Here is a 22,617-nt window from a genome sequence, read left to right as displayed (position 1 = left end):
GCTCCATGGGAGAAAGATAGGTAATCTCTTCTCATGGATTAACTGCCTCTGACAACCTGTTGGAGGGTCAGCTGTGGTCCAGTTCTGACTTGACGGTACACAGCCAACCAACATACATTTCATAGGGATTTCTTCTGACATAGTGGGTAGGGAATTGTGCTGGGAAACAAAGATAACGCCTCTCTGGACGTTTGAATCCATCAGCTTCTCCACAGAAGGAAGATGGGCATTCACTTCCAATGAAGTTTGCAGTCTCTGAAAACTCACTGGAGGGTCAGCAATGAGTTCGTTCTGACTTGACAGCAACGAGTTTAATGAGTATACGTGTCAGGAAACTTGTAAGGAAATAATACCCTTCTCTTGTATTTCAGTGATTAGTAATTCTGAGATTCATGTCCTGTCCCTAAGACAGCTACATTAAGATTTTATAAAAAGACATTTTATTGTGCTTTTCGTGGGAAGTTTATATAATTTGACAGTTTCTATTTCTCAACCCTTACTTTGTTCAGTGCCATAGGTTGCGATCCTCACGGTGTGTCGGCATTCCCCAGGACCTCCTCTTGTATTCTAGTCAGAGTGGTAAGTGGTGATAGCTGAGCACTCTCTAGTTCTTCTGGTTTCAAGGTAGAGGAAATTGTGGTTGATGGGGGCTTTTAGTCCTTTGGACTTGCTTTGAGTTATTGTTTTCTTTCATTCTCTCATCCTCCAGGCAGGGAAAAGACCAGCAGTTGCTTTGTAAATGGAGAAGTGTTAACTTGAGGTCTAAGGTGCACGTGATTCAGGCCATGGGCTTTTTAATCACTTTGCAGTGCATTTGAGAGCTGGGATTGAATAAAGATGACAGAAGAAGAATTGGTGCCTTTGTGGTGTTGGAGAAGAGCACTGAACACATCCTATGGACTGCCAAAAGAAGAAACAAACATGTCTTGGACAAAGTGCAGCCAGAGTGTTCTTTGGAGGCAAGGATGATACAGTTTCGTCTCACATACTTGGGGCATGCCACCAGGAGAGGCTTTTCCTTGGAGAAGGACATCATGATGGGAAGGTGGAAGAATGGCCAAAGAAATGCAGATCCTAAACCAGGTGGACTGACAGAGTGACTGTAGCAACAAGTGAGTGTGTCAGAGATGATAAGGATTGCACAGGGTAGGACAGGGTTCAGCTCTGTTGTTTGTAGGGTTGCTATGAGTCGAACTTGACTTGACAGCACCTCACACAACAATAACACCACCCGAAAGCTCACATTAAAAGTCCAGGTGCTTTAAAATTCCACTGGACTTTCCCTCCCTCTCTCTTTCATTGTCATCAAGTTGGAATTGACTTGACCCCTCATTGGGCTTCTCAAGCTCTCAGTGATGTGAGAGAATATTGCCTTTCTTTTTCCCAAGGAGCTGCTGGTCGAGCCATACTTCCAGAGCTGTGTGGCCTTTGTAGCAGGGTGCCTCTCTATACACCAAGTCCCTAGTCCACAGGCTAGGATATGGAAAATTATCCTCATGACCTGTATATGCTTTGCTAGTTCCCTGGAGGCACAGAGAGCTTTAACAAAAATAAGTAGACAATGTGAGAGTAATTCCAGAGCTGATATTTGTTGAGCTTTTAACAAGGGCATGTCCCACAATCAGTGATTCACATACTTTGCATCATTAATCATTACCACAGCCCTGTGAGGGAAATATTAAAATTTTTCTTAACTTTATAGTTGATTAGCTTGTGTAAGGTCACATAACTAAGAAGTTGTGCCACCAACTTTTGCATCTGGCAGGGCCTTCTCTTGAAGACTTAATATTCAAAGTACTGAAGGCATTTGACTGTGTGGATCATAACAAACTGTGGCTGACTCTGAGAAGAATGGGAATCCCAGAACATTTAATTGTGCTAATACGAAACCTATACTTGGAACAAGAGGCAGTAGTCAGAACAGGGCAGGGTAACACTGCATGTTTCAAAATTGGGAAGGGTGTACGCCAGGGATGCATCCTGTCTCCATACCTTTTCAACATGTATGCAGAGCAGATTATCCGAGAGGCTGGGCTCGATGAGGAGAATTGTGGCATCAGGATTGGTGGAAGATCTATTAACAATCTCCGTTATGCGGATGACACAACCCTGCTTGCTGAAACTGAGGAGGACCTCATGCACTTGCTGCGAAGGGTCAAGGACTGCAGCCTTCAGTATGGACTGAGGCTCAATGTCAAGAAGACAAAGATTCTCGCCACTGGACCAATTGGCAACGTCAGGATGGATGGCGAAGAGATTGAGATTGTTCACAGCTTCAGTTTGCTCGGCTCCACAGTCAACACTCTTGGCACCAGCAGTCAGGAAATCAAAAAGGGTATCGCGATGGGAAAGTCTGTTGTTCGGGACCTGTCTAAGGTACTCAGGAGCAACAGTGTCTCTCTGAAGACTAAGGTGCGCCTGATACAGGCCATGGTATTTGCAATCACTTGTTATGCATCAGAGAGTTGGACAATGACTAGGGAGGACAGAAGGAGAGTGGATGCTTTTGAGCTGTGGTGCTGGAGAAGAGTACTGAATGTACCATGGACTGCCAGGAAAACAAACAGATTCATCTTGGAGAGGATTAAACCAAGCTACTCCTTGGAGGCAAGGATTCTGGGGCTTCGTCTGACATACTTTGGGCATGTTGCCAGGAGGGACGGGTCCTTGGAGAGGGACATCATGCTTGGGAGGGTGGAGGGACAGCGCAGGAGGGGAAGACCCTCTATGAGATGGATTGATTCGGTGACTGGGGTAATCGGGATGGGTGTGTCAGAGGCGGTGCGGTTGGCGCAGGATAGAGCAGGGTTTAGAGCTGTTGTGCATAGGGTCGCTATGAGTCGGAAACGACTCCACAGCACATAACAACAACAACAACTGAAATTTGTAGACAAGTCATTGAGAACCGAGTAAGAACTGAATGCTTGCAAATAGGCACAAGGGATTTTTTTCTTGAGTGGTAGAAATATTCCAGAAGGAGATTGTATTGATTGTACAATTGTATGCACTAACTAATAAAATCATTAACATGCACATTTAAAATAGATGAATTTTATGACTCACAAATTATACCTCAGTTAAGCTGTTAAAAAAATATTGCTCCCAAACATGCTGACCTGAAAAGGTGGCTATCTTGGAGAGAATAAACATTAAATATAATTTTCTTGAGAGAAATGCCTGTGACAGTTTTACCTATCAGTCCTAAATGCTAATGATCTTACTGAAAGAAAAGAAATGGAGAGAAAAAGGCTTATCTTTTTATTACTTTAAAGACGGAAGAAAAAGAATGTTCTTTCTTAATGATGTTGTTTGGTACCATTGAGTCAGCCTTGCCTTAGCCTGTACCATCCTCACTCTATGACATGCTTCAGCCCAGTGTTACGGTCATTGTGACATTGAATCTTGTTGAGGGCCATAGTGTTGGTAATGAACACAGTTACATGTGTATCACCCACCATACTGAGTGAGGACTAAGCTGCTGAGCTTTCTTCTCGGGTAAAATGAAACATAATAGAAATCCTACTGTGGCTGAGGTTTGAAAAAAGGGCTGGGGAAGGAGCCTTAAACGTCAGTGGTTGGAGAACTACCATTGAGATGCTGTTCATTCAGTCCAGCTGAATGGAGCAAAATAGAGATATATTTTAAAAGCCAGTGCTATATAAAAGCTACAAAATCTTATTTGGATTCAATTTTCTGTTGTTTATATTTGTATGAGTAATTCCCCAAATGCCACAGTTGCAAATTACCACCATTTATAAATAATTAGAGATTGCTTGCTTTCTCTTTTTTTTATTAAGGTGTTAAAGCAAAGCAAAGGAACAGGGAACACTTTTTACTCCCTGACTTCATATCTGTTTCTTCCATTAGGACCGCTGAACAAAGCAGGTGGACATTGAAACATGTTTAAGAGTTTGTGCTTTTCGAGTTTGCATCTTGTGATTGCAAAAGAAGAGTGTACCAAGTGCAAAAGGGTGACATTCTTTAAGCATACAACTCATAGTATTGATTTCCCCCCCCCTCTTTTTGTTACAATGAATACAAAGGATGAGCTAATTGAATCAGACCCAGGAAGAGGTTTCTAGCTTAATTACTGAATTGGAAAAGAATGGCCAAAATCATTGATAACCACCACCGCAAAGAGAAGATCTATTGCATTCTAAGGCTGAGAGATCGCCGGTTGCCCTCATTTGCCCCTCGAGTCTACAGTTGTCCAGTAATGGGCCTTTGGTGGAGAGAGAAACACAAAACTTTAGAGCCTGATACAAAATCTGAGCTACTCTTTGCTACCCAGCACTCAGGCTGATGTCTGGGATGGTCAACTTCTTACAGCATCTGCTGTATGCTTCTGTCTTTAGGTCTGTGAAGAATTTGCATTTTCAGTGCCAGCATCTTCACCCATGGTGAAGCAAATATTCTATAGCTTGGTGTTGCCTTCCCCTCCCTCTTTATTTGGCAGATCTTTTGATGATTAAGTGAGCAGCGTTCAGTACATTTCTCCATTTGTCTGCATTTGAGGAAGTGTTGCTTTCATTTGCTTCAGCCTCATTTACATTTGTCAGATCCACTTTAGGAGCCCAGGGTTTTGGAAATGGTTCCTAAAAGACTGTGGTTCAGATTCCTACTCGGGACAGGCCAGTCAGCATCCCTCTAGACAGAGGCCCCAGGCTGGACTTCCCAATTTTTGCCATTGTCAGCTAAAAATGATAAATTCCATGAGTTGACGAAATGAGAATGGCGAGTACAGACCCTGTCGCCCCACTGAGCTATATAGGAAAAAGCATCTCATGGAGGCAGCTTGGTTACTCTGTTGAAGGCTAATTTTGGCACAGATATTTGGCAAGGAGGCCAATGTGAAAGCTAAGAGTTAAAGTGAGTTATTTAAATTTCTAACCAACCTGCATTATGCAGATGATACAACCTTGCTCGCTGAAACTGAGGAGGACCTGAAGCGCTTGCTGCAGAAGGTCAAGGACTGCAGTCTTCAATATGGATTGAAGCTCAATATCAAGAAAACAAAGATTCTCACCACTGGGCCAATTGGCAGCATCAGTATAGATGGTGGAGAGATTGAGATAGTTAACAGTTTTAGTTTACTTGGCTCCACAGTCAACTCTCAGAACACTCTTGGTAACAGCAGCCAGGAAATCAAGAGACGAATTGCATTGGGAAAGTCAGCTGTCAGGGACCTCTCAGGAGTACTGAAGTGCAATGACGCCAGGCTGGAGACTAAGGTGAGCCTGATCCAGGCTATAGTCTTTGCAGTTAAGTGATATGCATCGGAGGGTTGGACAGTGAATAGGGATGATAGAAAAAGAATTGATGCCTTTGAGTGGTGTTACTGGAAAATAGTGTTGAATATACTATGAACTGCTAGGAGAACAAACAGGTTTGTCCTGGAAAGGATGAAGCCAGAATGTTCCCTGGAGTCAAGGATTCTGAAGCTTTCTGACATACTTTGGGCATGTTGCAAGGAGGGACTCCTTGGAGAGGGACATCATGTTTGGGAGAGTGGAGGGACGGCGCAAGAGAGAAAGACTCTTGATGAGATGGATCGATTCTGTGAGTGGAGTGGTGGGAATGAATGTGTTTGAGACAGCAAGGTTGGCACAGGATAGAATGGCATTTAGGGCTCTTGTACATAGGGTTGCTATTGAGTTGCAAATGACTTGATGACACATTACAACAACAACTGACCCTAGTTTTAATTTTAATGAATGATAATCCATTGCCTTTCATAGTACTGCATTTTTCAAATATGACATGTACACACATCTAACAGACACGCATACCTGGATCATATACTCTGAAAACTTTATAATGAACATATTATTTGTATAAATATACAGCACATATATTGCTATCAGAGGAAAGTTTTTATTGATCAAATAGAGCCAGATGGGTTTGAACCTCTGACTTTTGGTTAGTACCTGAACCCTTTTTTTTTTTTTTTTAGTACCTGAACTCTTAACCATCATATTTCCAGGTCTCCTTTCATATAACATGTCACAGTCTCACTCTCTTGTTGATAGAGGCACTGTAAGTTTAGTTGACTTGGTGACACACAATAACAGCAGCAATGACAGTGTCATTGTTGATAGAGTCACTGTAAGTTTAGTTGACTTGGTGACACACAATAACAGCAGCAATGACAGTGTCATTATCAAGGGAATGCTTTCATTAAACAAATAATTGGGCAGAGTTAATAGGCATAAAATTTATGATGTGGGGTATTTGAGGACCAGCAGGGGAGCCGTTGTGGCTGGAAGGAATGATGGGCAATGAATAGGGAGAGAACCCAGGGACTAGAGTATTCATAGAGGTCCCAAGTACAAGAAAGAACTTGGGATTTCATTCTGAGTGTGAGGGCATTCACTGGAGGCTGAGGGTAGGGGAGTGACATGACCTGTTTGTATTTTAAAGAGATCATGTGTGTAGCTGTGTAGAGTGGAAATAGAGTGGGGCAGGGACAGATTGGGAGATTTGTTACAGAGGCCGCTGTCATCATTGAGGCACTTAAAGTAGAGGGACAGCATAAGAACTTGGGTTAAAACTGGATAGACTGGGGACTAGAACTCCCGGAAGGTGCTATTGAAGTGGATGTGGGCTGTGAAAGAAAAGTCGAGAATGATTGACATGGATTGGGCCTTCACTCTAGTATGAACAAGGATGCTATGCACTGAGAGAGAGACTTGGGGGAGGATTAGGTTTGGGAGGAAAATAATGAGGGAATGAGTGATGTGATGATCTTTATTGCAAATACAGAAAAATGGGAAAATAGCTAATACATGGATTTTTATACAAGAATCAGTGTGTAAAAGTATAGCTTTGCCCCTGGAGGACATTATGCTGAGTGAAATATCTCAGTCACAAAAGGACAAATATTGCATAGGACCACTATTGTAAAATAGGACTGACATTTGGGTTGAGGGAAGACAGAAAAGGAGGGGAGGAATGATGTATATTGCATTGAAACAGATGAGAGAGAGATAACTATTTAAAAGGGACATATGAATGGGTATTGTCATTATGGAAATCCAGAGTGAAGGCTGCACAGTGGAGTGGACTTGGGCAGGATTGCATAACAATGAAAGTTTTTCTTTCTTTTTAAGGAGAGAAGAGTGAATTGGGGGGAGGGTGTGGGTAGGGAGGAAAGTGCAACAATGAGTGACTGGAAACATAAATCTCTGTAAACTTTCATTAAAATTAATGAAAAAAAAAATACCAGGTTAAAAAAAAAAAGTAATAGGGTTGCCATGAATTAGAATCTGATTGATGAGAAGAAAGCTCAGAATTACCCATGTCAGCAGTTTGTTTCACTTCCCCCCAGTCATTTTTTTGTGCATATTTGCATTTTCGTTAATGGAATTATATATTGGATTAGTTATTCTGTGTTTTGCTCATCCTGATAACACTGTCTTAGAAATGTTTCATGTCAATACTGTATATAGGGCATTAAAAAAAAAGACTTCAGAATTTTTTTGCTTTGTTGACATTTACCATATGTTATTTGCCCATCCTCCTATTTAAGGGTATTCATATGGTTTCAGATTTTCCCAACTAGAGACAGTGCTGCAGGGGTTCATCAGGCACAGGCACAAATCCTGTACCAGGACTTCCTCGAATGAATGGCATCCTCGAAGTGGAATTGTTGCTGACCTCTAGTTTTTACAAACTCTCTGACATCTTTTGTTTGGGTCCTTCACATGCCCGTAGCCAGTTGATAATGGTCTGGTGTTCCATTGAGTGTGTTAGGTTATCTCTCAGAAGCTTTTCCTTTTGCTCAAATCGGAAGTACGATATCCTGAACCGGCCCTTCTAGTAGGCACTGATATTGATTCTAAAAGGGCCTTGGTATAGGAAGAAATCTGGAGAGAGAAGGAGAGAGATAGTGTATGTGTGTGTGAGAAAGAGAGAGAGAGAGAGAGAGAGAGAGAGAGAAAGGGAAAGGGCTGTTTGTTATTGGCTGTGTCCTAATTAGCCGTAGACCAGTCAGATGTCTTTTGTGAGCTCCAGGTTCTTTCAGGTAAAAGGGGCAGTGGGATGGGCTTTGTCCTTATCTGCCAGGCTATTTGAAGCTCATGTTGAAGAGGCAAGGAAGGAAGTCATGTTTGTTAAAATGAGAACAGCAGCGTTGATGGTGAGAGGAATGCTTACAAATTAGTCACTGGGGTTTATGCATTTTTGTAGAAACCCAGAGTGGAGAAAGAGAGAATAGTAGGGAGTACAGCTTGGCAGTGTTGTTCCCAAAGCTGTCACGGTGTGTTTACGTCTGGCTTGGCTCACCTGGTTTGGAAGGCACAGCAGCCAGCAGAGGGTGAGCTTCAAGACTGGGCAGTTGTCTGCTATATTTAGATGGAGGAGATTCCTGGGGCTAGAGGCTTGCGTGGTTATGGGTATCCATGTGTGAATTTTTGCCAGATGGACAAAGGGTTGAGGGATTTGGAGACTCTGGACCAAACTGTGTCAGCTAGCTGGCCTCTCTGGACCAAGCCAGTAAGCTGAGCTCTGAATCCTGCTACTGCTACACAGGAAAAGCCAAAATAAACTCCATTTTGCATGGTTTGTAAAGACACCACAGGTAGATTTCAAAACTCATCTGACTTTCCTGTCAGACCTGCTGTTAGGTTTGCTCCAGGTTGATCTGGACACTTTGAAAATATGAGCTGGTTCCCCAAGAGACTTTAGGGAAATTTTCAGGCAGATTGCATTGAACGAAAGACACTTTTTTGTACTGAGGACTCTGCCATGCAGGTTGACCCCAAATCTTAACAGATTACTACACTGTAGGTCATATGTATAAAATGGATATTAGTTAAGCAAACAAAATACAATAACATTAAAAAATTTTTTTTTACTTTAATTCACACCCATTTTAAAAGAGAAGGTCCCCTAAATAGATAATACCTATAAATGATATATTAATTTGAAGGGGAAAAAGAGAATGCAAGTACCCCTCCAACTCCTGTCTCCTGATAATTGTATAGGCAACATTTTAATCCGTTTCTTGTGTGTCTTTCAGATAGTCCGTGCATTCTCATAGACTCACCATCCATCAAACCTACTCATAGCTGACCCTCCAGGGGATTTTCCAAGGCTGTAAATTGCATGGGAGGAGATTGCTTGTCTTTCTCCCATGGAGCTGCTGGTGGATTTGAACCACCAGAGAGGTACCACCTATAGATTACAGCGCAATTCCCTGTGACAGCGCCACCAGAGCTCCGCACGCCCGTGTGTGTGTGTGTCACACACACATAGAATCAGTTTTGAGTCATGCTGACTTTATGTGTAACAGAACGAAACATCCTTTAATCTGTGACTATTGTGGTGTGGTGTCTTCCAGCTCTGTATTGGACAGTGTTCTTTTATGACCCATAGATTTTATGGGCTAATTTTCAGAAGTAGCCTTCCTTTCTAGTTTGTTTTGGTTTGGAGACCTGCCCACCATGGGTGACCCCTGCTGTTATTTGAAATAGCTTTCAGTTATCATAGCAGCAAGCAAGCCATCACACTGTGACAGAGTGGTGGGGAATCGCTCTGTACATCTATCCCTGGTGAGGGTGGGAGCAGCATATGAATTCCCTGCTCTGCACCTTGTTTTACTATATTATTGTTATTGCACATATTAGTGGTACTATCTCATTTTTAACATTTGCCTTATATTCTGTTGCTTGAATGTAACATAATTGATCTAATCAGGTTCCTAATAATGGGCAATTCCAGGTGGCTTCTAGCCTTTTGCCATTAGCTACAGTGCTGTCATGAACATGCTGTCACCTCTCACGATGCAATGCGTAAACACATCTGTAGGATGAATTCCTAGAAATGGAACAGCTAGGGCGGAGGGTATGTCCACTTTTCATTTTGGTAAATAGTTTAGAGGAGTGTTTCTGAATAGTTATGACTGAACTGAATTTTAAAGTCATAATTTTAGAATAGGAAGGAAACTTACTATTTAGAGAAACTTTGCTGTGGCCCTTTGTCATAAAAACCATACTTAGAATTTTCTCCATTTCCTACTCCCAGCTGGTATGTATTGTTAATTCTGGGATTAAAACCACAACAAAAAAATCATTGCCTGAAATGAGACACAGCTGTAACTAGGAAGCACTTGAACGTAGGACCCTGGAGAACTTGTTTGTGTTCTCGGGGATGTGCTGTGGTGTGTTTATCTTTGGGCGGTATGTACATTATTCAGGAAGTTGGGCAGATTTTAAGAGGGCAGACAGTCTCCTACCTATAGCCACTGGAGAACCTGACTTTGGGCCAGTAGCTACACCTTGTCTGTCAGCAAAGGGCCTTTATCTGGGCTTCCCTGAGGGCAGTGACATGCATGGGAATTGCCAAAGGAACAGTACATTTTTTTCCCTAACATCTTTCTCTGGCTACCTTGCCAGTAGAGCTAACTAGCAACTCCTGACGGAAGATAGGATCATGCCGTTCACCCTCTGACCTAAGGGGCATGAGTGATAAAAATGGTGTTTGCATGACTTCTAACAGCTTAACAGCACTGCAGAAGAAGGGCTTAGCATACTCCTGTAAAGATTATAGACAAGGAGACCCAGTGGAGCAGTTTGAACAGATGGGGTCGGGGTGGGGGTGGTAGGGATGTGGTGCTATGAGTTGGAATAAGTTCAATGTCAATTAAAAATTTTTTTTAAAATGACATTTCCTGTGGTGTGGAAAGTTTTTGACTGAGCAGACACGGCCCTAGTATTGAGAGGAGTCAGGAGAAGCACGGTACAGTGATATGCTTTCAAATTGTTGAGTGGGTCTTTGGAGGAGGCAGCAAAGAAGGTTGAGGAAGGAAGACAAATGTATATTAAGCAGTGAGATATTATTTCACCCCAGTAACAATAGCAAAATTCAATGCGGCAGTAAAGAACAAATGTTCGTGAGGGTGTGGTGAGATTGGAACTCTCCTAAACTGCTGGTGGAAATGTAAAATACTGCAACCACCATGAAAAGTAGTTTGACACTTTCTTTAAAAGTTAAAATAGGTGCCACTGTTGTAGAATGAGGCTGGGGTAAGACTGAGAAAAACTGGATGAAATATGTTTATGGCATTGAAGTCTATGGGGGAGAGAATAGTCTGAAAGTATTATATTTTAGGGCATTATTTTTATCGTAGGAGTATGCAATGAGGGTTGCAGAGTGGATTATATTTGGGGGTAGGGGGTGGGGTTTGGGGAGGTGCGGGGGGGATTGTGTACCCATTCCAAAATCTCTGTAGATGTTCATTGAAATGAAAAATAAACGACTTAAATAAAAAAAAAAAAAGTTGGAAAAAAACCCCAAAAAACATTTTACAAAATGGATGAACCTGGAGAACACTATGCTGAATGAAATATCTCAGTCACAAAAGGACAAATACTCCATAAAGTCACTGTTATAAAATAGGACTGACATGGGGGCTGGGAGGAAACTAAGAAAAGAAGAGGGTAAATAATGAACACTGCATTGAAATAGATGAGGGAAAGAATTGTCTAAAAGAACTATATAATCAGGTATTATTTGCATGACAATAGTCCAGAATCAGAGATGAATAGCAAAGTGGACTGGGGGGGGGTGGGTAGAGGGAGGGAGGAAATTGTGCAACAATGAAAGAATGGAAATCCAAGTTTTCTGTAAACTTTCATTAACATATCAATAAAAAATGTTAAAATAGGGCCATCTGCAGTCTGCACCAGGCCGTTATGTCTGCTCTGAGTCCGCTGCTGAGGAGTCTGTTTGGCCTGGCCCGGCAGGTCCTGGTGCCCCGCGCCCAGGTCCACTCGGAGCCGGTGTGGGAGATGATCGGGGTCATGGACTCCATCATCGGGCTCGCTGCCTGCTTCATCTGTTTCCTTGTGCTGCCGGCCTGGGTCCTGTCACACCTGGAGAGCTATAGGAAGCCGGAATGAAAGGGACCGTCCTCACCCACCCTGTGTCCTGATTACCCCTGGACCGTCTAATCATGTTCCTGCATTCCTGACTGGACAGCCCCAAATCATGTCCTTCAATTCTCTCTCCTGCAGTCATGACCTCTTAATGTCTCCATGGTGACATCCTGGGACCACAGATAGAAGGCCCTGCTTGGGGGCCCCTACCTTGTAACAATAAAGCCTATTTAAATCTTAATAAAAAAAAAGTTAAAATAGAAGTACCATTAGATCCAGCTCTTCCTCTCCTACATATATACCCTAAAGAGATAAACGCTGTGACATGAACAAATACACATACACTCATGTTTGTTGCAGCATTATTCACAATAGCAAAGACAGGGAAACAACCCAAGTGTCCATCAACAAAAAAAGGGGTAGAGAAACTATTATGCATTTACGCAGTGGAGTACTGTGCAACACTGAACAATAGTGAGGCATTTGTGAGACATTACACAATGTGGATGAGTCTAGAGAATATTCTGCTGAGTGAAATGACAGCCACAAAAGGATATATACTGTTTAAGACCACTGTTATAAAATGCTAGAGAAAGGTTTACATAGAATCATTCTAGTATGCTTACTAGGGAGAGGAAGTATTACACTACAAAAGTTATTAATAGATAATAAACACTTGATAAAAGAGAAGAAAGGAAAGACAGTATGGAATGACTGGACTATCAGACATTGTGTGTATGTAATTGATGTAATGGAATAAAATGTGCATGAATAAAAAATTTTTTCTTTGTAAGATTTTACTCAAATAGCAATAAAGAATCAATTTAATAGTATATTAAGCCCGAGGAGGCAGTGTTGTAACTATCAGATACATATTTACCACTTATGTATTTTGTCCCACCTTTATCACTGTTTGCTTGTTTAGAAAATACCTATTTAAAAATACATTCATTTCAAAAGAGAGTCGTATAGTATTCTGAAATGACAGGTTTGTTGTGGCTAGCAATATATTACCCTTCCACTTCCAGATATCTTAACATAAATCCATAATCGTGAAATTGTAAAGTTTTTGTGGGGAGGGGGGTAACACCTAAATAGACCCTTGTTTCACCCATCGTATGAGATTTACTCTCACTTTAACATTGGCCCAGGGCAGAAGTGTGAGAGTAGCTGCCATCCAACCTCAGAGCCTGGAGGGAAAGCTGCAGCTCACAGGGCGGGAACAGGTGTTTGCAGTAGGTGTCCAGGTCCCTGGGAGCACAGAAAATGTATTCCAGCTGGCAGAAGCTACATTCTGCCCCGTGTGTAGTCAGTGTTTTAGTTTCCCAAGGCTTCTATAACAAAATACTGCAAAGTGAGTGTCTTTAAAGAACAGAAATTTATATTTCCTTAGTTCTGGAGACCAGAAGTCAGATTCGTTGTATCAGCTCCATCTGAGGATTCTGAAAGAGAAACTGTTCTGTGTCTACCTTCTAGCTGTAGACAGCTGCTCATATGGTGTCTACTTCCTGTGTGTGACTCTATTTCCCTGTTTATTCTCGCAAATAAAATTTCCAGCTCCCGAAACTCTATGGAGGGTCAGCTAGGAATTAGTTTTGACTTAACCAGAAATGAATATGGGTTGCTGTCATTAAGAAGCACATGTAGCACAGTGTATTGTATGTATTGTATATTGTGATACTCACCATAAGGTTGGCAGTTAGAATCTACCAACTGCTCAGGAGAAAGATGGGCAGTTTCCTTGCATATCTATTTACAGTCTCAGAAACCTGATGGAGGATTGCTGTGAGGGAAGTGATTTGAAGGCAGTAGGCTTGATTTTTTTTGGTTGTTGTTCTTGTCATTGCTGAATTGAACTTGTTAGATGTTATTATTTTTGGTTGTTGCTGAGCCGGCTTTGACTCATGCAATCCCATCTAAAACAGAAAGAAACATTACCAGATCATGCACCATCTTCAAGACTGTTGGTATGCCTGAGCCTGCTATTGTGACTGTGGCCACTGTGTATTTGGGTAATCCTCTAACCTGGGAGGCTCATCTTCCAGCACAATGTGGAGCAATATTATGTTGTAATCTATAGGGCTTGTAGTTGCTTATTTTTGCAAGTTGACCACCAGGTCTTTCTTCCTGGTCTTAGTCCATATGATCTGCTAAAACTTGTTCACCATGATGACCCTATTGGTATTTGGCATAGCTTCCAGCTCAGTGTAATACATAAAGCACCACAACACCACCAATGGCTGCTGTAATGCGCTGTCTGGTTGGAACCAACTCATGACTACCTCCAGTGGGTTTTCAGGGGCAGTAAATCACACAGAAGGAGATTTTGCATCTTTCTCCCTCAGAGCAGTTGGTAGGTTTGAACTATGCGCCTTTGTGTTAGGAGCACAACTCCTCACCACTTATGTATGGTAAGAGCTCCCTATAACAATTAGTAGTGTTGCGAAACAGTAGTTTTTAAAGGTACTATATATATGAATTTTCTGAATTGCAAATTTTCAGGTTGCATCCAAGGAGATCCTAATGTGGGATTGGTTTTGGGAACCTACACTTTTTATAGGGCCTGTGAGTGATTTGCTTGGAAGTGGCCTTTGAACCACACATTGAGTGTGAATAGAACAGAAGATATTTTACATAAACCTTATCCTCTATATAAATGAGATCTTTTGCCCCACACTCCTTAATGCCCATAGCTGTGCCTTAGGTTGATGCATTTTCTGGTTCCCTGGAGTTTTCTGCATTCCTACAGCTTAAAGAATGAGGGGAGAATGCTTCAGAAATGCCAAAGTTCTACTGACTTCATTCTAAGGTGCGGCTGTTGATCTCTTTTCATCTTAAGCAAAGCAAAATGAAATAAAATCAGGCCTAGAAGACTCATGGACCCCATGAACTTTTCTCTACAGCTGTGAACTTAAACTAGTTATGAATGCTGAGCCCTCTGAACGGGATCACAATAGGTCCCCTGACATTTGTTCATTGCTCTTGCATTGAAACGGACTCACAGCCGACTCAATAGGTGGTTTTCAGAGGCTGTAACTTGCACAGGAGGAGATTACCCATCTTTCTCCTGCCAAGGGCCTGGTTTGTTTGAACTGTCTGTGTTTGGGTTAATAGTGCAGCTCCTTACCTCTAGAAATTTCAGAATCATAAAGCACATCAGGCTCACTAGTCGTTTAGAATCTGATGGGACCACTTAGTCACCCTTCAAGCCTGAGACGGAAATCACCCTGTTCCTCAACTTTCAACCAAAGACTAGTCAATTATAGGTGATCAATAACACCAGGAAGCAATACACTCTTTAGTATAATCAGCAGCTCAGAAATCAGAAAGGGTTAAAGAAGGGAGAGTGGAAATGGGAAATGCAGGAGGGAATGGAAAAGGTGCTGGTACAATGTGGGGATTGTAGTTCAGTGTGAATTGTTGAATGGAAAACCAATTTGATTTGTAAACTTTCACTCAAGCCTCAATTTTGGGGAAGAAGAAAGTTCCTTTTACTTCAGACCATCTTAGCCTGATTTGAAGCTTGGAGTCCGGTTTCTTGTGAGCGTGGCCTGTGAGCTGGGACCCTTCTGTAGCATTGGGATGGGAGTTCTTGAAAGAAAATTTATGTCCCTGTGCAATCACAGGCTGGAAGGTTTCCCACAATGAGTCTTGAATGCTCTTGTCAGGGTTAAAGTTACTTGGGGTCAAAGCCTGTAATTATGTTGCCCATTTTTTTCTTTAAAAACATCCAGGAAGCATAATGAGTGGGCTGGGTTGTTGCACATCCTGAGGGGACACAGTGTTTAGGGGAGAGCCTGGTGATGGCTCTGGAGAAGATAGCACATCCCCTCCTGTGACAAGGAGGGGCCCTCAGGCAGATCATTTCTGGCATCCTCTGGGTTCTTATCGCCATTCTGATCCCAGTGGGTACTCTCTAAGAGGGCTCTGTGACAGCACCACAGCCCAGCTGCTGCGCTGATTCCTACAGTATTACTGCTAGCGCCGTTTTCCCTTGTGTTTGCTTCTTAAGAAATCTTGCAGGGTCTCTTCTCAACACACAGGTTTCTGGCTTTTGTATTTGACACGTGCCTCGAGGTGCTTGACACAAACCCTATCTTACTCAGCAGATAATCTGTTTGTGGACTCTCTTTGTGGACAGCGTGGCTTTGTCGTGCAGGAGGCCAGTGGAGGCAGTGGCGATGAAAGCCTCCGTCTCTGCAGACCTCGGCGCAGCTGCTCCTACCATGCCTGCGTCTGCTGGCTGGGCCATTGGGACTGCACAGACAGCTTGCTGGTGGCCTTGTCCAGGGCCTCTGACCCGAGCCGCCTGAGCTCAGCGTGCAAGGTCGGCAAGCTACCATGTTGCTGGTTCCGTTTAGAGCAGCAAGATAGTTCTCTTTCTGGAGAGAAATCCGGTTTCCTCTTTACATAGCCAGCATGCTTGTAATCAGTTCCACAGCAGGAAAACACTGCTCCATGACTTAGGAAGTTGAAGTGGACCGAGTAGCCTGTGGCCTCAGTGCCTTTTGGGATGGGACTTTGGCTTGCTGCTCGACTCCTCCACCTCACTTCACATCATACTGCAGTGCGAAGACACAGTGCACCTGGGCTTGGGATGTTGTGTTTGTACTGGCACAGAAGTCATACAGGAGCATGAGTACCACCTGAAGGTACATCTAGCTGAGAGTCTTGGTGCCATGTTTTCAAAAGTCTGGGTTCTGAATATTAGGATCTAATTCTTTGGCTCCCCATCTTTTCTCCCCTCTATGTTAGATAAACGAGTCTTATTTATTTATTCCATTTTAAATATACTTAATACACAATAAATATATAATTAAAATAATATTTTATTGTGTTTTTGGTAATTTTTTTATAGTAAAGTATGTTCCCGCTTGATAATTTCCACATGAATTTTTTCGTTGTGGTGGTGTTGGTGGTTGTTAAGTGCTGTTGAGTTGTAGATGACTCATAGTCACCCTGTGAACAAAAGACCTGAACACTTGTATAACTTTCATTGTTTCTCCATTTTCATAGCTTCCAGAGGCAAGCTATTTTAGAAGTGAATGCCACTCCTGCGTCCAAGCTTGTTTTAATTGGGGAGCTCCTCCAAACACTGTCGACCATGGGTCACCATTATCACATTTGACACATCAGTGTCACAGTGCTTAGCATCACAGCAACCGTGAGTTACCTCTACAGCAGATGGACAGACCAGTGCTAAGAAGGTTTGACCAAAAACAATTAAAACCAGGCCTGAGGGCCGCAGATTAAAATCACCCACCTTTGGCTTGGTAGCATAACTTTCTATCCACTGCGTCAACAGAGTATGACTCACAGCAGTTCTGTGAACAGATCTAACCTTTGTCCTGTCTTATGCCATCCCCACAATCCAAGACACGCATGAGCCCATTGTTTCAGTTTCGTGGTATCAGTTATTTTTCCACAATGTGTCAGAATTATCCTTAGCTTTACTCTGCTTATTTTGTTCCAGGATTCTTGGTTTTTAGCCCCCTTATCTTCTCATCTTTGCCTTCGAGTAATTGTTTTCTTATTCTTTAGCTTAAAACCCCCCATATCATTCTAACTTTTTGTGATTCTTGACCTTTTGGTCTCATGTAGATGGTTTTTGAGTTGAGAGGAAGACCGTCAGCCAGGTGGATTGACACAGTGACTGCTACAGTGGGCTCTTATGTGTCAGGAAGTGCGAGATGGCACAGGATAGAAGAGGATTCAGATCTTTTGTTCATAGGGTCACTGTCTTTGAATTGTACTCAACTTGACAACACCTAACAACACCACCACCATACTTATGTGTGTCTTGGTTGTATCCTTTGTCCTTAATTATTCATTCTATGCTTAACAAAAATTTTGAGAAGTTCAATTTTATATATATGACATCAGGATAGGAAGAAGACTCATCAACAACCTGTATTATGCCGATGACACAACCTTGCTTGCAGGAAGTGAAGAAAACTTGAAGCACTTAGTGCAGAAGATCAAAGAATACAACCTTTACTATGGATTACATCTCAGCATCTAGAAGACACAATTCCTCACCACTGGAATAAGAAACAACATCATAAGAGATGGAGAAAAGATTGAAGTTGCCAAGGGTTTCAGTTACATTGTATGCATCTGAAAATGGGACAAGGAATAAGCATGACCAAAGAAGAAACAGTGTCTCCGAATTGTGCCATTGATGAAGAGTGCTGAATATCCCATGGACTGTCAAAAAAGAACAATCAAATCTGTTACCAGGGTGCTCCTTAGAGGCAAGGATGGTGAAACTTCATCTTACATTATGTTGGGCATGTTGTCAAGAGGGGCCAGTTCCTGTTAGAAGACATTATGGTGGAAAATGTAGAGGATCAATGAAACAGAGGAAGACCTTCAACAAGGTGAATCGACACAGTGGGCTTGAGCATATCAGAGGTGGTGAGGTTGGTGCAGGACAGGGCAGGGTCAACTCTGTTGTGCGTGGAGTTGCTCTGAGTCATCACCAACTCAACAGCACCTAGCAACTACCCTGTTGTTTTGCTAAAAGGTGGTCTCTGAATAGTTTTAGTTCAAAGTTTAAAGAATATGTTACAGTGATAGTCAATGGAGATTCTGCTAATCACAACTGGATCCATAAGCCTTGATTTTTTTTTTTTAAGAATTTTGATTTCATGTTTTACTCCAACATTATCAGGTTTATCTCTCGTGGCTCTGATCAGGCAATTAACAGAGGTAGGAGGGTGCCATCTCGGTCTTCTGGTCTCTGGGGAGGTGAGGCTGTGGCTCATGAAGGCTGAGAGCCCTGTAGACTGATTTCTTCTTTGAAACTTGGATTTTCTTCTTTTCCTTTTGCTCTTGAAGAATAGCAAACAATAGTTAGATCCTACATGGCTGCTTGCAGGATTTTAAGGCTCAAGATTTTGTACAAGTGAGTCTTTTTTAAGATAAAGAGATTGAAGGTTTCAGTGGTTATCTTAAATGAGAAACTTGTAAAAATGTTATGCCAGTGAAGGATGATTCATACATCTCTCAGTGTGATGCCTCCATCACTCATATTACTAAGCTCCCTGAGCGTGCTGGTATGAGGCGAGGTGTTAGTGGGTGGAGGAGGCCGTGGGGGGTCTTTATTTGCCATCACCCTTCAATTCCTCTAGCCCCACAGCCTTAGACGGCCACTTCCATTAACTCATGGCTCATTAGGGGGTGCTGTCTTAATAACAAGAACATCCATTGATTTTACTAGCCACATATCTTTTTCTTTTTGTGCATCCAGACAATTCACAACTCCCCAGAGTGTGATGACTTCGATCGAGGTATCTGGGTCTGACACACAGTTGTCCTCTGTTCCTATTCATTATATTCTGACAGATTCACAAGTGCAGCAGGACTAACTCACACTCGTTCCCGAGAGTGTGAAGGCCTCTGGATCAGGCTGCTTTGTCAGATCTTTCCTATGCTCTTTAGAGAGTAGTTTCCTGGTTGAAAGTGGGAAGGAAGAACTCAAGGTCTAGTATGTAGGTGCATTATTTTGAGCAGAAGGAAGAAATGACTATTTCTACAGAGAAAAGCATTTCCAGTAATTCTGATTTGCCTAGTATATGTAGAGGATTTCAGCTTTGCAGTCATTTTAGAAATGATTGAAAAGCAGTTTAGTTCCTTTTTTAAAAACTTTTTATTGTGGTTTGAATGAAAGTTTACAGAGCAGATTGATTTTTCCATTTTTAACTATTCCTATGCATCGTGTTTTATGCTGATGGTTACAGTCTTCACGTTGTAGTAACACCCTTCCCACACTACCTTCCATTGAGTCTTATTCCCACTCATCTTCCTATTCTCGCCTCTCCTGTCTCTGCCATCCTTGGACAAATACTGCCTTTTTAATCTTGTGTGATGACTTGTTTTAAGGACTGAGTACCTCCCTGGTGTCGCTGTTCAGCTTTTCGGACTGTTTGTTCTGTGACTGAAAGTTGAGCCACAGGCCTGGTTTCAGTTCCAGCTCAAAGGGTGTTCACGAGCCACAGTCTTGGGGGTTCCGCCAGTCTCCTTCAGAGCAGCAAGCCAGGCTATTTTTCTGTATTTGAGTTTTGTTCCACAATTATTTCTCATGGTCTTCAGCACTATTGTGATCCCCTTCAGAGTAGCCAGCGGTTAGGGAGCACTGGTGGCTGTGCTGCAAACCCAAAGGCATGTGGTTTGAATCCACTAGCTGTTTCATGGGAGAAGGATGGGCAGTCTCTTCCTGTGAGATGAACTGCCTCTGAAAACCCACCAGAGGGTCATCTATCAGTCAGTTCCAACTGGGTGGTGAGTAACAACAAAACATTTAAGCAGAGTAGCCAGCAGTGGTAATATCTAATTTTTCGAGGCCTAGGATTTTAGAGACTGAAGTTCCCAGGTTCGTTAGTACCATGGACTGATGCTTCCAGGAACCTGTGTTTTTCTTTCCTCTTTGCTCTAGACTGGAAGAGACTGATTACACTTTGGTTGCTGAGAAGCTTTTAAGACCTTAGCCACTACTTACCAAAGTAGGCTATAGAACACTGCCTTTGTTGCTGTGTTGTACCAATTGACCTTGATGCCATCTGCAACTATGGTTCTGAGACTTAGGGGCAGCAGTTGAATGTTTAAGATGCCCAGGTTTGGAATAGGGAGCCCTGCTGGCCTACCGGAAAGGGGTTGTATTGCCAACCCAACGGTATGTGGTTGGAATCCACCATCTGTTCCTCAGGAGATAAATGAGGCTCTCTGTTCCTGTGCAGTTTACTGCCTCTGAAAACCTATTGAAGGATCAACTATGTGGTGGTTCTGAGTCCGTGGCATATACCAACAAGAAGACTGGAATGGTGAGGGGTATATATAAAGTCTTGATGTGAAAGTTCTTCTTCCCCACAGTGGACTTTGTGTTGTTCAGGGAAACTCTAGCCAAAATGTGGGTAGCATTTTCCTGACCATTTATGTGTTATCCCTTCTACTGGTCCTTCTCTTGTTCTTTCAGGAGCCCTGGTGGCATTATGGGTTAAGCATTGGGGTGCTAACTGAAAAGCTCAAACCTATCAACTTCTCTTCAGGAGTCAGATGACCCAGCCTTCTCCCACAGAACTTACAGTGTGAGAACCCTAATGGTGCAATTCTGTTGTGTCCTAGGCTTACTATGAGGCAGAATTGACTTGGTTTCTCATTCTTTCTCTACCTGTCTTTGACCTACCCAATAGCCCTCTTCTTTGTCTTGTCAAAGGGCCAAGAAGGTGTCTGACCCTGACATCTTGATTATAGGGTAAACAAGGCCTTTATAAGTGGGAGTGACTTGGAATTGATTCTTAGGGTTGGTGGAATTGAGCAAATCTCAGATTTGGGGTGACTGTGGGTCTGTGGAACTAGGAAGAAGTCTTGACTCTTTGAGTGGTGCCATCTTGGTAATCAACGTGTCGAGGGCCGCCTTTCCTATCACACTTCTTGCATATGTTCCAGAAGTAAAAGGACACACTCAGAACCAGGATGAGATGACAAAGTCTGGCTTGCTGCTTAGTTGTTTAGATAGGGAGTAGTTGGATACTATTTTCTGCTTTTCTAGTGGGACCTAATGCAAAGTTCAAACCTCCTATTTATATCATGGGGGTGGACTGTTAAAATTGTCTTAACAAAATAGGTCAATGATTTATATTTTCAGAAGAAAACTTTGGGGACATTGAATGAGAGCATGTTATCTGGGTTAGTTGAACAGCTCCGGATATAATTTTATATTTATAAAGCCAGCTAGTCACCTAGAAACCTATTTGAGATAGGTCAGGAAATTGGAATGAGATCTAGATTCTTGCTGGCACACCTAGAGTCTCTAGGTATATTATATTTTGGGCATGTTGTTGTTGTTATTATTTATGTATCTTGGTTGCATGTTTGATCAATTTCTGACTGCAAAAGTTGGTAGAAGTCCTCTATTTCCTCTTCTTTGGCTTTGGTTGTTGGTGCATATATTTGAAGACGGTGGTATCCTTGTATATGTGTGGATGTTATCCTGTCACTCACAACATTGTATTTCAAGATGGATCTAGGTCTTTGTAATTAGATCCCATTTTCCTCCACTTCTTCATTTCCAGTGTAGTAAATCATATGATTGTCTGATTAAAAATGTCCCATGCCAGTCCATCTCATTTCGTCAATGCTTAGTATGCCACTATTTATGTGTTCCATTTCTTCCTTAACTATCTCCAGTTTTCCTACATTTGTACTTGTCATATTTCACGTTCCAATCACGAGCCTCTATTTACAACTGTTCCTCTTCCTTGGAAGGTTCAGCCTCTGTTGCCATATCTGCTAGTCTAATCTAAGTGTACATAGGGTTTTCAGAGGTCTGCTGTTTCAGAAGCGACTGGCCAATCCTTCTCTCTAGTCTCTTAATTTGGAGGCTCAGCTTTAGAGCAATATTTGACAGACAAGCATTTTATCCAAAAGAGCTCATGAGAGGCCTTTCTCCATTACACAGTTAAGAGAGCAGATGTTGCTGCTATACCCCCTAGCCCCCTCCTTTGACACATGTGTTGTGTTCCTAATTCCCACTGCATCCTGCCAGCATCCAGCTCAGTTCCCTTTCCCAGCCTCTCCCACCCTTCTACACTCAGCCATTCTTTAATGATGGCTCAGACCTCTATCCACCTCTGTCCACCCTTTTCCTCTCCACTCCACTGTGAAGCTGGTGCTCCCGGTATGCAGATTCCCCAGTGGCCGTGGTGTTCTTCATGGGAGCCCTTCCAGCAGCCGAATTCTT

The 22,617-nt window shown here is 42.5% G+C and overlaps 1 protein-coding gene and 1 pseudogene across 2 annotated transcripts in view; both read left to right on the top strand.

The window, feature by feature from the left end:
• ARHGAP26 (Rho GTPase activating protein 26) overlaps positions 1-22,617 on the top strand; it is a 636,281-nt gene that overhangs the window by 5,782 nt on the left and 607,882 nt on the right. The gene's annotated exons all lie outside the window — the stretch shown is intronic.
• LOC102875552 overlaps positions 11,694-22,617 on the top strand; it is a 121,525-nt pseudogene continuing 110,601 nt past the window's right edge.

Source organism: Elephantulus edwardii, unplaced genomic scaffold (assembly GCF_000299155.1).
Source record: "Elephantulus edwardii isolate Elephantulus edwardi_28Jun2011 unplaced genomic scaffold, EleEdw1.0 scaffold00095, whole genome shotgun sequence".
In the NCBI taxonomy this organism is placed as follows: domain Eukaryota; kingdom Metazoa; phylum Chordata; class Mammalia; order Macroscelidea; family Macroscelididae; genus Elephantulus; species Elephantulus edwardii.
The sequence above is the reverse complement of the archived record's forward strand: the minus strand, read 5'-3'. Positions and strand labels throughout refer to the sequence as shown.